Below are 12792 nucleotides of genomic sequence, written 5' to 3'. Positions count from 1 at the left end.
CAAATTCACGTGAATGTTATTGTGGTTTATGTCGCAAATGGGAATATTGGTACGCCGAATCACAATGTCTTTTTCGTCACTCGAAAAATCTCAATGCTCCAATCCCAACAAGATTCTCATTGAGCATGCCTGAAACTGATCGAGATTCTTGCGAGGTTGCGGTACAGACGATTAGGAAAGAGAACAACCGAATGCTTGCATGACGTTGTAGATTTTACATGCTCAAGTTGGCTGAAGAACAAGCATCATCAACCGGTAGGGAACTGACATCTACAGAAAGAAGATTTGTCTTAAGAAACCCAAATCTGAGGATGATATTGACAAACTCAATTCTGGTGATTAAGAATATTGTGATTTTAATTATATTTTTAATTTATGATGATGTCGTTAATTTGAAGAATAGTAGTATGTTTGGTTTTACATTTAATATTATATTTTATTATATACTTACTTATTTGAATTGACTAGCACTAAATACATAAAATTACATACAAAATACAATTCAATCTTTTATAGAAAACACACAATATCTACTATATAAGAAGTGACGATTACATAATACATTAGAAAAAACATAGAAATTACATAAAACATAAAAAGTTCAACTACTAAAAATAAAAACAAACTACATAGGAAATAATAAACCTAACCGAAAATGCAACATTTCATAATTACGCACAACAACAAGATACCACAAATCATCCTCCAAAGTTTCACTTTATCTTTCCAAACATTTGTCTCGCGTTGAGAGTCTCTAAGATTATCCTTGAAAAAACTCTTTTTTTCTTCTGATTCTTTTGGCAACATCTCAACATCTAGAGCTTTCCTAAGTTGATATTGCAAATCAAACTTCACGGTATCTACATTGCTTCGTGAAGTCGCGGTATCTCTATCAACCGGAGGCTTTTTATACTTCACCGCCACCGTTTTATCTGCAGGAACTTTATCTTCCCACCGAAAATATGTGCACCCACCATCTAACTAGTAAAATAACAAATAACATTAGTTTTGTAAGGTAGACAATGTGACAAAAACTCTATAAAAAGTTGCAAAATAGACTTACTTCGGGCAGTTTACAACGCCAAAAACGACGGCTTAAATTTTCTGGAGTCCTTGAAATTTTGAGCCCGCAGCATACACTGCAATAACATACGTCGGGTTCTATAGCATAAAAAGATGATTCGGAGTTTTGAGACATCATTCATGAGGGAATAAAGTATGGCAAAAGAGTGAAAATGGAGGAGAATGGAGAAGTGTTAGGAAAATGGAGGTTCTGCCCTAGTTTTATGGAGTTGTTTAACGCAAGAATTTCCTGCGTTATTAAACCTTTGACGGCCTGCCTTAATGCAGTAATTTACTGCGTTATTGGACTTAACTGCGTCGTTACCGTTAAGTCCCTTAATGCAAGAAATTCCTGCGTTAAGGATACTTTGGTATCAGTATTTTTTCTTGGGGTATTTTAGTTTATTTCATTATTATTTTTTTGGGTCACTTAGGTTCCGGACTTACTATGTATTATTGGCGTGTGAGGGCAATTTGCGTGTGTATGCCCTTTGCTGGGGGTGGTCTTTAATTTTTGGCCCTCAAATTGGTAGTCTTTAATTTTTGTCCTTCGTTTAATATCCCGAGGCATAACCAACTTATGCCTTAAGGCAGAGGCTTGCCTTAAGGCAAACTTTTACCCAAAATTAGGCCTTAAGGCAAACCTTTGCCTTAAGGCCTAACTTTTGCCCAAAGTTAGGCCTTAAGGTAGAGGTTTACAAAATTCCAACAAAGTAATTTTTTTATTTTTTTTGCCTTAAGGTGGAGGTTTGCAAAATTCCGGCAAAGTAACTGGGGTCCAACTTATGCTTTGCGATTTTTTTTTTAAATTTTTTACTGAGCGGGATCAAAGCTGGAACTAAGGGGCTTTTAATAGGACAAAAATTAAAGACCACCAATTTGAGGAACAAAAATTAAAGACCAATTCCTCTCGAAGGACATTTCGCGGGAAAAAAAATGGCAGAAGCCTCACAAATCCAGACCTCTCTATGGGCTGACGCAGAGGGGAAGCCATCAGCCCCTATGAAGCCCATCCGTATGAATTGTGTAGTTGAGAGAGTAATATTACATTTATTTTAAAATCGGAATGAACATTTGATATTGACCAAGTCGAGCAATGTCTAAATTAGAAATTTCCTCAAAAATGTTCAAGATTTAATATATATTTATAAAAAGTAATTTTTGACAAAAAAAACGTTATTATTTTCTATGTATTATAAATTTTTCGACGAGAAGATTTTAACTGACTCAGCTTGTAGCTACGCCAATGAAGTCGAGCTCCATTAATTAGTATCTTTGATTTACACTCAAACAATAATGAGTAAAAGCTTTTTCACGCTGTCATTTTACTTTAGTCAACTATAAGTAAATGTCTACATTGAACGTGTGTGAATAATATGGAAAAAGAAATGTTGATATCCTACTAGAATGGTGAAATTACGTTGAGCATGTAAAATTCTTTACAAAGTCTAAAAATAATGGCTCCATCGCCATGCACAACATTATGCTTCTTTTTCCCAGCTTTAGTGCAGTCTTTAATTTCACTCATCTTTTAATTATATATTAGAAAGGGTTATAATAAATCAAGCAAATTGATCCACTCCGCTAAAAATCATATGCAGCTAAATTCTGTGAATTAATTAATTCAAACATTGTTTTACTGTTCTATTTATTAATCTCGTGCAATAAAGCCTTGTAGTGCCTAGAAGTCGCTCTCCTCCAGCCAAACTCTTGATGCCCACTAATTCTCAGTGTGAGTCCAGTCACTACAAACTCGTCCAAAAATGCCGTCTAGGTTTGGCTCCTACATAAGCCAAAAACATTATATTTGTGTAAGTTTAATTTATGTACCCCGACGGTGTAAACAAATTTTCACGTTATAAAGTCACCGAAAAGATAAACTATATGTAATTGCATATAAAAAAAAATAAAAAAATAAAAAAGTGGAACTATAACTCGAATAAAAGGTACTATATTGGCTGCTGCAACAAGTTAAAATACAGTAGTACAAAATTAAAGTCGTTTACTTTGGTGTTATATGTAATTAAGTTGAATCCTATTTACACTGACACTGCCATGATAACTTCTTCATATAGTAGTCCCCCTCCTCGAGGCAACCTGTTTTGATTGCCCACTACTAATCAATTTAAGTCCAGTCTCTACCAAACTCGAACCAAAAGCGTCATCTTGGTTTGTTCCTACATGAGCCAAAAGCATTACTAGACATGACATATTTTTCATCTTGAAGATAAGTTCATTCTTCATTTGGTATCTCCCTTTTGAATGGGTCGATCATCTTATGATTATAGAGGGAAAAAAAAAAATCAAAACTAGAATATATGTTCATGAACGTGCTAAGCTTCTTATCTCTATAGTCTTTTCATTATTGCTCAAGCATGTTCTATTAGGCATTTAGCTAACCTCGATGTCGCATATATAGCACAAATGGCTCACAACTGGATGTGCATGAGCCACTATTTAGCTTTTTGTGATAATCTCTGAATTTGCCATTAGATCTCCTTGTCTTTCTTTCTTTACTCACAAGATTTTACTTTAATTTGTCAAAGATTAGGAAATTGAAGGAGGAGAAAGCATACTACAGTGAGGCATCTAACTTGTTGAAACAGTTAACATCCATTCATAGTGGCATATTTGTGGATTAGACAAGAAAAAAAGGGCAACACCTTGTCGGCCAAAAGATGTGTATTTAGTTAGGAGCTATATATATCCTAAAAGAAAAGATTTTTTTTTTATCTAGGATTTGGTCGACATGGGGTCCCTCTAGTCCTTGAAGCAAGTATAGCCAATTGAAGAGTGTGTCTAGTGCAGTATTTAGGAGTCATGTCATGTAAAAGAAGAAGAACCAACTAGAAAAGAAAAATAAGTGAATATTTAAGTCATATACACTGATGATGTCAAAAAAATTCAGACTATTAATATAATTTAAAATGAGATAACAAGGTTAAATACAGGTTAAAAGTTCAATATTTATAATTACTTTATGAGTAATTTGATTGTGTAAACATTTTATATATTTTATTACTTTCAACATATATAAACTCAAAACAAAGTTGGATGTCAGGGTACATCACCTATAGATTCATTCGAATTTAGTATTTTTGGCTTGAGATATTTACCTATATATGTTAAAAAAATTACTGAATAAGTATAAATAATATTTCTCAAACCTAATAAATTAAATGGGCTGTGATGGAATTCCGGATTCTAACCCCATAATATATTCTGAATCAGTCCGTGATTTCAAAAGCAAATTGAAGTTGCCTTGCCACTTTCTCTCGTGTGATAAAACGATTAGCAACATAAACATTTTGCCCATTGAAAATTGAAAAGCCATCTTTATTCTACTGCTATTTGCAAACTTGTGGGTAAATCGACCAATGAAAGAAGAATGAAACATTTTCCACATTCAATATTGTTAGTGTCGTGTCACCAGCCTATACGAGAAATTTAATTGACAGGTGTGAACTCAGCAGAAGTACTTAGATTAGAATCAATAATTTAATGATTTTAGTAGTTGTCCATCGAAGAACATTAGCTAACAAAAGCATTACAGTAACACAGATGCTCCAGCATGATGCCACTTACTGGGTATTGGGAAAGTAAAATAGTAGTAAATCAAGATATGTTTACTAGCATACTCTCTTCCTTTTATAGTAATTTACTAGCATTCTCTTTCTCTTTTTTTTTTTTTTTTACTGGCATATTCTTGTTTCTTTTTGCCCTCTTAATCTAAGACTTGAGTATCAGCTTTTCAACTATAGTTACTACTACCATTTTGTTAAGTTCTTTTCTTTTAAATAGGAAGAACACCTAAATATGTAATAAAAAATGTAATTTGAAGGAATCTATTTTCCTCAAAGTCCTTAAGCGCCAGGAGAAGTGATGTAAGCACCCAGGCAGTGTTGGAATCGAAATTAGAGGGCATCATGCGAAAGCTAATAATTACAAACTTTGAACGTCGATAAATCAGACGAAACTTCGTCACCACATGTAGCACTTCAGATTCTTTTTTTTTTTTTTTTGACAAAACTCTTCGTTATAGCCAAATTAGTTGCTCTTGATTTGAACCCATCTTCAACCTCGTTAAACCATTGGCGCTGGACCATCGGCTCGGATACCACTTGTTAGGATCCAAATAATCAGGAGGCGTCATGCGGAAGCTAATAATTGCAAACCTCGAACATCTATAAGTCCGACAACAAAAAGAACTATATTAAAATAAGCACAATATTATTATATGATTTAGCTAACTGGCCTACATATGAAAAAATAAAATAAAAGCATAAAACTATTGAGAGAATAATCTTCCTCTAAACAAAACTCTTTAATGACTACATTGTGGATGCTATTGTGTTGTGTTATATGAGAAGAATTCTTCAATTTATAGAGGTCCAAAACCTTTTCCTCCAAGAAAAGGACTAGCCAAATATGGAAGAAAATTATATTTACCTTTCAGAAAAAGTAAAACGATTATGGTTATATTTTGACTTTCCTTTTAGAGAAAAGTAAAACTCAAATATGGTAAGAAAATCAGAGCAAAACCCTAACGGGTAGATATTGTTAGATCTCTAAAAATCAGAGATCGAAGTGGACATATAAAGAAGAAACCCTAAATGTAAAGAGAGAGAAGAGAGGTTTCATTCATCTGTCAAAATATCTAAAATGCCAAAAGTGTGAATCTCCCATATACATCAGCCTTATATATGTACAACGTAATATAACAATACAAGGACTAAACAACAAAATTATAAGTTGGAACAGCTGGACCGGGTCATCTATTAACTTGGGCCTCAGTCCACTTTAGAAGATGGGCTCATCTTAACAACCCCCCCCCCCCCCCCTCAAGCTGCTAGGTGCAAACACAGCCAGCTTGCGCAAAAGTGAATAATAAAGAGGACCAGGCCAAGCCTTTGTCAAAATGTCAGCTAGCTGTTCAACAGATCTCACAAAATGAAGAGAAATCAGAATAAACACCAAACAATCACGAAAAAAATGGCAATTAATTTCGATATGTTTTGTGCGTTCATGGAAAACAGGATTCTTAGCTATGTGGAGAGCAGCTTGGTTGTCACAAAAGATTAGGACAGGAGAAGAAATAGTCAAACCAATATCACCCAATAGTTGAAACAACCAAACTACCTTAGCTACAACTTTCCTCAATGCCCTATATTCTGCCTCTGCAGATGAAAGAGAGATGGTGGGTTGTTTCTTGCTCTTCCAAGAGACTAGATAGCCACCCAAAGTGATGTAATACCCAGTGACAGAATTTTCTAGATAAGGCACATGTAGCCCAGTCCGAGTCAGAGAATACCATAAGAGAGAAATCAGGAGAGGGAGATAACAAAATCCCTTGATCAAGTGCATTTAGGAGATATCTCAACACATGAAACCCAGCTAACATATGAGGAACTCTGGGACAGTTAAGGAATTGGCTTAGGTGTTGTACTACAAATGAGACATCAGGCCTTGTGTGTTGTAAGAAATTCAATTTACCAATGAGTCTCCTATAAATGGTGGGATATGGCAAAGGATCACCAGGGTCAGGAGATAACTTGACTACAAGATCCAAGAGAGTAGAAACTGGTGTAAAATGAGAGCGGTTGAACTCCTCTAACAAATCTGATGTGTATTTGTGTTGATTCATCAAGTAACCAGAAGAATGGGGAGTGATTTCCAAGCCCAGAAAGTAATGTACCAAACCCAAGTCCTTGATTTTAAATTGATCATCAAGGAAAGTCTTGAGGGCATTCATCTCAGAGAGGTCAGAACTAGCTAATAATATGTCATCATCATACTTCACTAACACAACCAAAGAGGAACAAGTTGACTTTGTGAATAGAGAATAGTCATTCTTGCTAGGGATATAACCACTGGACAACAAGGCCTCAGATAATTTTGCAAACCATTGTCTGAAAGCCTGCCTGAGTCCATACAAAGACTTTTTGAGCTTGCAGACTAGAGGAGAAGAATATTGAGAGGAAGAGGAGGAAATCCGAAGACCTGGTGGAACTTTCATGTATACATCTTCATGGAGATCACCATGAAGAAAGCATTATTGACATCTAGCTGAAAAACAGTCCAGTTTTTCTTAACAGCTATAGATAGAAGACATTTGACAATGGTAAGTTTCACTACAGGGAAAAACGTCTCATTGTAATCAATTTCTTGTTTTTGAGTGTCACCGTATTTTTGCTTTATTTTGTACACCCATTTACAAGGAATAACTTTTTTGTTATATGGAAGAGGAACAATGTCCCTTGTATCTCTCACGGCTTGAGAGTGGGTGGGCGTGCCATCGATTTTTGCTTTATTTTGTACACCCATTTACAAAGAATACATCTCTTTTATTTATGATTGGAAGAGGGAATAATGTCCCAAGGTATGATGGTTTCCAACTCATAGTGATCATCCACACATACAAGATAATATCTTTATAACAAAATATAATGTATTATACAACGTATAATAAAATCATACGAGGTATATGATTTTATATATGTGAGTTATATCTAATTTATTTTGAAAAAATTATTGAATATTATTCTATGTATAACATTTTTATTATACTATATATAATAAAAATCAACACTTAAATTATTATTAAAACTTTGGTGTTGGGAGATAAAGGAAAAGAAAGAAGTTGAGTGGAAGGACATAGTAAGCAAAAGAAATCACAAGGAGGAAATTTGAAAGATAAAAGACTGAACAACAAATAAGGAGGAGTTATTGTCGAAGGTTTCCTTATATATAGCAATTTGATTTACTATCTATGTTTAATAAATTTAATTGCTAAGAGTATGTAAATATTATAATATTAACTAGTGTGAGGATTTGGAAAATAAACCTCGGTGAACCGGAAGAACACCGAACCGAACACCAAAATGGATTAAAAGGAAGAGTCAATAGAAAAAGAAGGAGAATGATCATGGACAAAGGGATTGGCTTCGCTGAAACTTTGTGTCGAAGCGAAAGGATGAATGATTGAAAGAGGGAGAGGTGGCCGGAATGGACATAGTGGGATGGAGATTCGGAAAAAAGAGAGAATGATTGAAAGGGAGTGGGGATACGGAATGGACATAAGGTAAGATCGAAGGTAAGGAGGAGGGAAAGTACATGAAGGAGAATTTTGTTAAGGAAAAATATGTTCATGGAATACTACATCCTTAGAGAAAATGATGGCACGAATGGCAAGATTTAGCAACTTATATCCTTTCTTACCACAAGGATATCCTAAGAAAACACAAGAAACAGACCTTGATTGGAATTTGTCCCTCCCAGTTCTAGGTGTAGCAGCATAGCACAAACAACCAAAGGATCTCAGATGTTCATATGTGGGTGGTGTGCCATGAAGTTTTTCAAATGGTGTGAGGTTGTGTAAAACAGTGGAGGGTAATTTATTTATTAGATAAGTTATTGTGAGGACACAATCCCCCTAATATTTTAAAGAAAGTTTGGACTGAAATAATAAGGCTCTAGCCGTTTCTAAGAGATGCTTGTGTTTCCTTTCTACAATACCATTTTGTTGGGGAGTATGTGGAATGGTGGTTTGATGGAAAATGCCATTGTCAGAGAAGAACTATTGAAGTTCAGCACTATTGCCTAGTTCATATGCATTATCAGATCTCAAAGATTGAATAGTGGTCTGAAAATGCGCTTTCACCATAGCAAGAAAGGTTTTTAAAACAGACATTTGTATTACTTTTAGAGGATAATAGATGGTCATGTTATCCTAGAATAATCATCAACTAAGGTCAAGAAATATTTAAAAACATTATATGTTTGAGTATTGTAAAGATCCCATATGTCAATATGGACCAGTTGAAAAGGGACAGAAGAATGAGTGGAACTTTCATTGAAAGGGAGTCTTTATTGTCTTGGTTTAGGACAAATGTCACACATAAATTGTTGTTTGGTTGAAATCTTATTAGATAAAAAAGGTACAGACTTCATTTTATGAAATGGCATATGTCCCAACCTTTGATGCCAAAACAAATCATCTTATTCACATTACCGGGAGAAATACAAGAAGTACAATGATTGACAAGGAAAATCGAAGTAAAAGCATGACTAGGAATAGCGTAACGAGAGTGTTGTCCATCGTGATTAGGTGAAATACGGACCATTTTTTCCTCTTAATTTCCAATTGCCCCTTCAAAGAAGCGGCCCCGTAAAAGTACAATTAGATTTGGTGAGCATCCATGATCAAACTGAGTAAGGAGTTTATGTACTGAAATGAGATTAAAATGAAAGGAAGGAACTAACAAAACTTTTTATAGAGTCATATCTGTCCTAAGGTGTAAAGAACCAGTAGATATTACTTTTACTTTATAGCCATTTGGCAAAGTAATTAAAAAGGTGTAACTAAGGATACAAGGTTGTGAATTAGGTTTTTGTGAGGGGTCATGTGGTTGGTACACTACTAAAAAACTGTCAAAAATCGACGAATAAAAAATCGACGCACTGCGTCGGTTTAAAAAATCGACGGACAACCGACTTCCTGCGTCGGTTTTTTACATTTCTAATTTTTTTTTAAATTATTTTAATTAGAAAATCGACGGACGACGTCGATTTTTTTGGCAGAATTTTGAAAATATTTATCCTCCAAAAAAAACCGACGTCCCACGTCGGTTTATTAAAAAAAAAAAAATTAATATAAAACTGACGTTGTACGTCGGTTTTATTTTTAAAAATATTTTAAATAATATGCAATTCAATTTGTTTTTAAAAAAAATAATAAACAATTTTTTTTAGGAAACCGACTTATGTTTTTTTTTTTTTTTTTTTTTTTTTTAATTTTTGGGTCCTCGGTCAAACGTGTAGGGAAAAAACGACGAGGTCGGTTTTGTCCGTCGGTTTTTCTTTAAAATATGTACGGGGTTTTAGACCCATTTTCTTCTCTTCCAAATTAAAACCCCCATTCCCCCCCCCCCCCCCAAACCCTACCTCGCCGCCCCTTCCCCCCCCCAAACCCTACCCGCCGCCCCCCCTCCGCCCTTGCCCCATCCATCCATTTCCCCACCACCCAACGCTCGCTCGCGAAACCCCCGTCCCCACCAACCCCACCCGTTTTGAAGTTAATTAATTGAGGTTAAATTAGGCTTTTAAAATTCTTTCAATTTTAGTTTTATTTGTAGATTTTAGGCCTAATGCTAATCTATTTAGCTTTGTTAAACATCATTTGCAATGTTATTAATGTTGAATTTGTGAAAAAAATGTAAACTTTATTTGACTAGTTTAGTTGTCATTTTTTTTTTTTGGCTTGAGATTGTGCTATATTTCATGTTCTTTGTCAATGTATTTGTGTTAGCTTAGTTATCATTCTTTGTAATATTATTGATGTTGAATATGTGCAAAAATGTATACTTTAATTATTTGACTAATTTTTTTTTTTGTTGGATTGTGCTTTTTGTTAGAATTCCATAAGTTATTAGAATTGTTATTGATCATTCCAAATTAGAATTAGTCGGAGATTGTGCTTTTCAAAGTTAGAATTGTTAAGTTATAGTATTTCTATAACCTCAATACTAAAATGTAGATTTTATTTCTCTAGATTTACTTTTCAATTTTTAGAATTGGTTGGATTGTGCTTTTCAAAGTTAGAATTATTAAGTTATGTTAGAATTATTAAGTTATAATATTTCTATAACCTCAAAACTAAAATGTAGACTTTATTTGACTAGATTTACTTTTCAATATTTAGAATTAAAGTTAGAATCCATAAGTTATTAAAGTTAGAATTGTTATTGAGAATTCAAAGTTAGAATTGGTTGGGATTGTGCTTTTCAAAATTATATTAAAGTTAGAATTTATAAATTATTAAAGTTAGAATTGTTATTGAGAATTCAAAGTTAGAAGTGGTTGGGATTGTGTTTTCTTAAGTTATATTTTAAGTTAGAATTCTTAAGTTATAATATATTTCTATAACCTCAATAATTTGTGAGTATATTTTTGTAGATCGTATGTGGATGTATACTATGAATAATAGTAATCGTGTGGGTGTACATGATGAATTTGTTGAAGGTGTTGATGGGTTTATCACACATGCAATGACACTTCACCCTTTTCAAAATGAAGGGTAATTAGGTGTCCTTGTTCTCATTGCCGGTGTATGAAGTATTTGGAAACCGGAAGCGATTAGAGTTCATTTATATAGTCGTGGGTTTTAGCGTAAATATTATGTTTGACCGATCATGGAGGATGAAGCGGGTCAATGGTATATTTTACAATATGGTTGTCGGTGAAAGTAGTGTGTCGCAGGAATATAGTCATGTCCAATATGATAGAGTTAATGATATGGTTAATGAATGTCCTGGTTTGAACTCGAGCAAAATTTTGAGGAACCTTCTAATGAAGAAGCAACGCGCTTTCTATCAAGAATTAAAAGAGGCTAGTCGTCCACTTTGGGTAGGAGTCGCATTCTAAGTTGATTGCGTTAGAATGATTAACATCAAATCGTATTGACCTGTCAAGATCATGGACTCAATGATTAAGCTTGTAAAGGAACTAGTTAGTCCTAATTCGACATACCTAAGAGTTACTATGAAGCAAAGAAATTAATTTCCAAATTAGGATTGTCCTATGATAGAATTCATTGTTGTCAAAATGGTTGCATATTGTTCTATAAGAAAGATCTTTGATTTAAATGAATGTAAAATATGTGGACGTACGCGTTATAGCGGACGCCCTGGTGGAAAGACGGTTGCCCAATCAAGGCGATGCATTATTTACCTATTATACCTAGGTTAGAGAGGTTGTTTACATCGCCGAGTTCTTCTCCTCACATGAGCTGGCATAGCGAAAATAAAAGGACACTTGGCGTTATGTGTCATCCATCGGATGGAGAAGCGTGAAAACATTTTGATAGAACTTATCCTGATTTTGCTAGTGAACCAAGAAACATTCGTTTGGGTTTGTGTGCGGATGGTTTCACACCATACTCTGTTTCGGCTGCACCCTATTCTTGTTGGCTCCGTATTTCTTACTCCATATAATCTCTGCTCGAGACGTGTATGACAAGTCCCTATATATTCCTAAATTGTGTTATCCCCGGTCCTCGTAATCCAAAAGTTTTGATTGATGTCTATCTACAACCTTTGATTGATGAGTTAAAACAATTGTGGTGTGAAGGGTAGTGACATATGATATATCAACTAAGAGCAATTTCAATATGCGTGTTTTTGATGTGGACTATTAACGATTTTGTATGGGATGTTGTCGGTTGGATGATTTGAAAGCTTGCTTGTCCTCATTGCATGGAAACTAGTAAAGCTTTCACTTTAAAACATGGCCACAAAAATTCATGGTTTGATTGTCATCGTCAATTCTTTCATATGGATCACCAATTCAGGACAATGAAACAAGCATTTAGAAAGAATAAAGCGAAAATGAACCCCACCTCGAACAAGAGAAGAAATTTGGGGAGGCTTTGTCAAATAATAAGGCCCTTATAGAGCCTTGTTATGGTGTTAAACATAATTGGACTAAAGAGCATATTCTTTGTGAGTTCCGTATTGGAAGGATAATCTTCTACGGCATAATTTGATGTGATGCATATTGAAAAAAATTACTTTGATAACTTGTTAAACAACAGTATGGATGTTAAAGACAAGACAAAAGATAACCAAAAGCTAGATTGGACCTAAAGGATGGAATTGAACTTGCAGAGTTAGCGAATAATAAAGTGTTCAAGCCCAAGGCTAGTTTTTCATTCACTTTGGAGGAGAAAACAGC

The sequence above is a fragment of the Lycium ferocissimum genome, chromosome 2 (assembly GCF_029784015.1).
Source record: "Lycium ferocissimum isolate CSIRO_LF1 chromosome 2, AGI_CSIRO_Lferr_CH_V1, whole genome shotgun sequence".
Classification (NCBI taxonomy): domain Eukaryota; kingdom Viridiplantae; phylum Streptophyta; class Magnoliopsida; order Solanales; family Solanaceae; genus Lycium; species Lycium ferocissimum.
Note: the sequence above shows the minus strand (reverse complement) of the source record.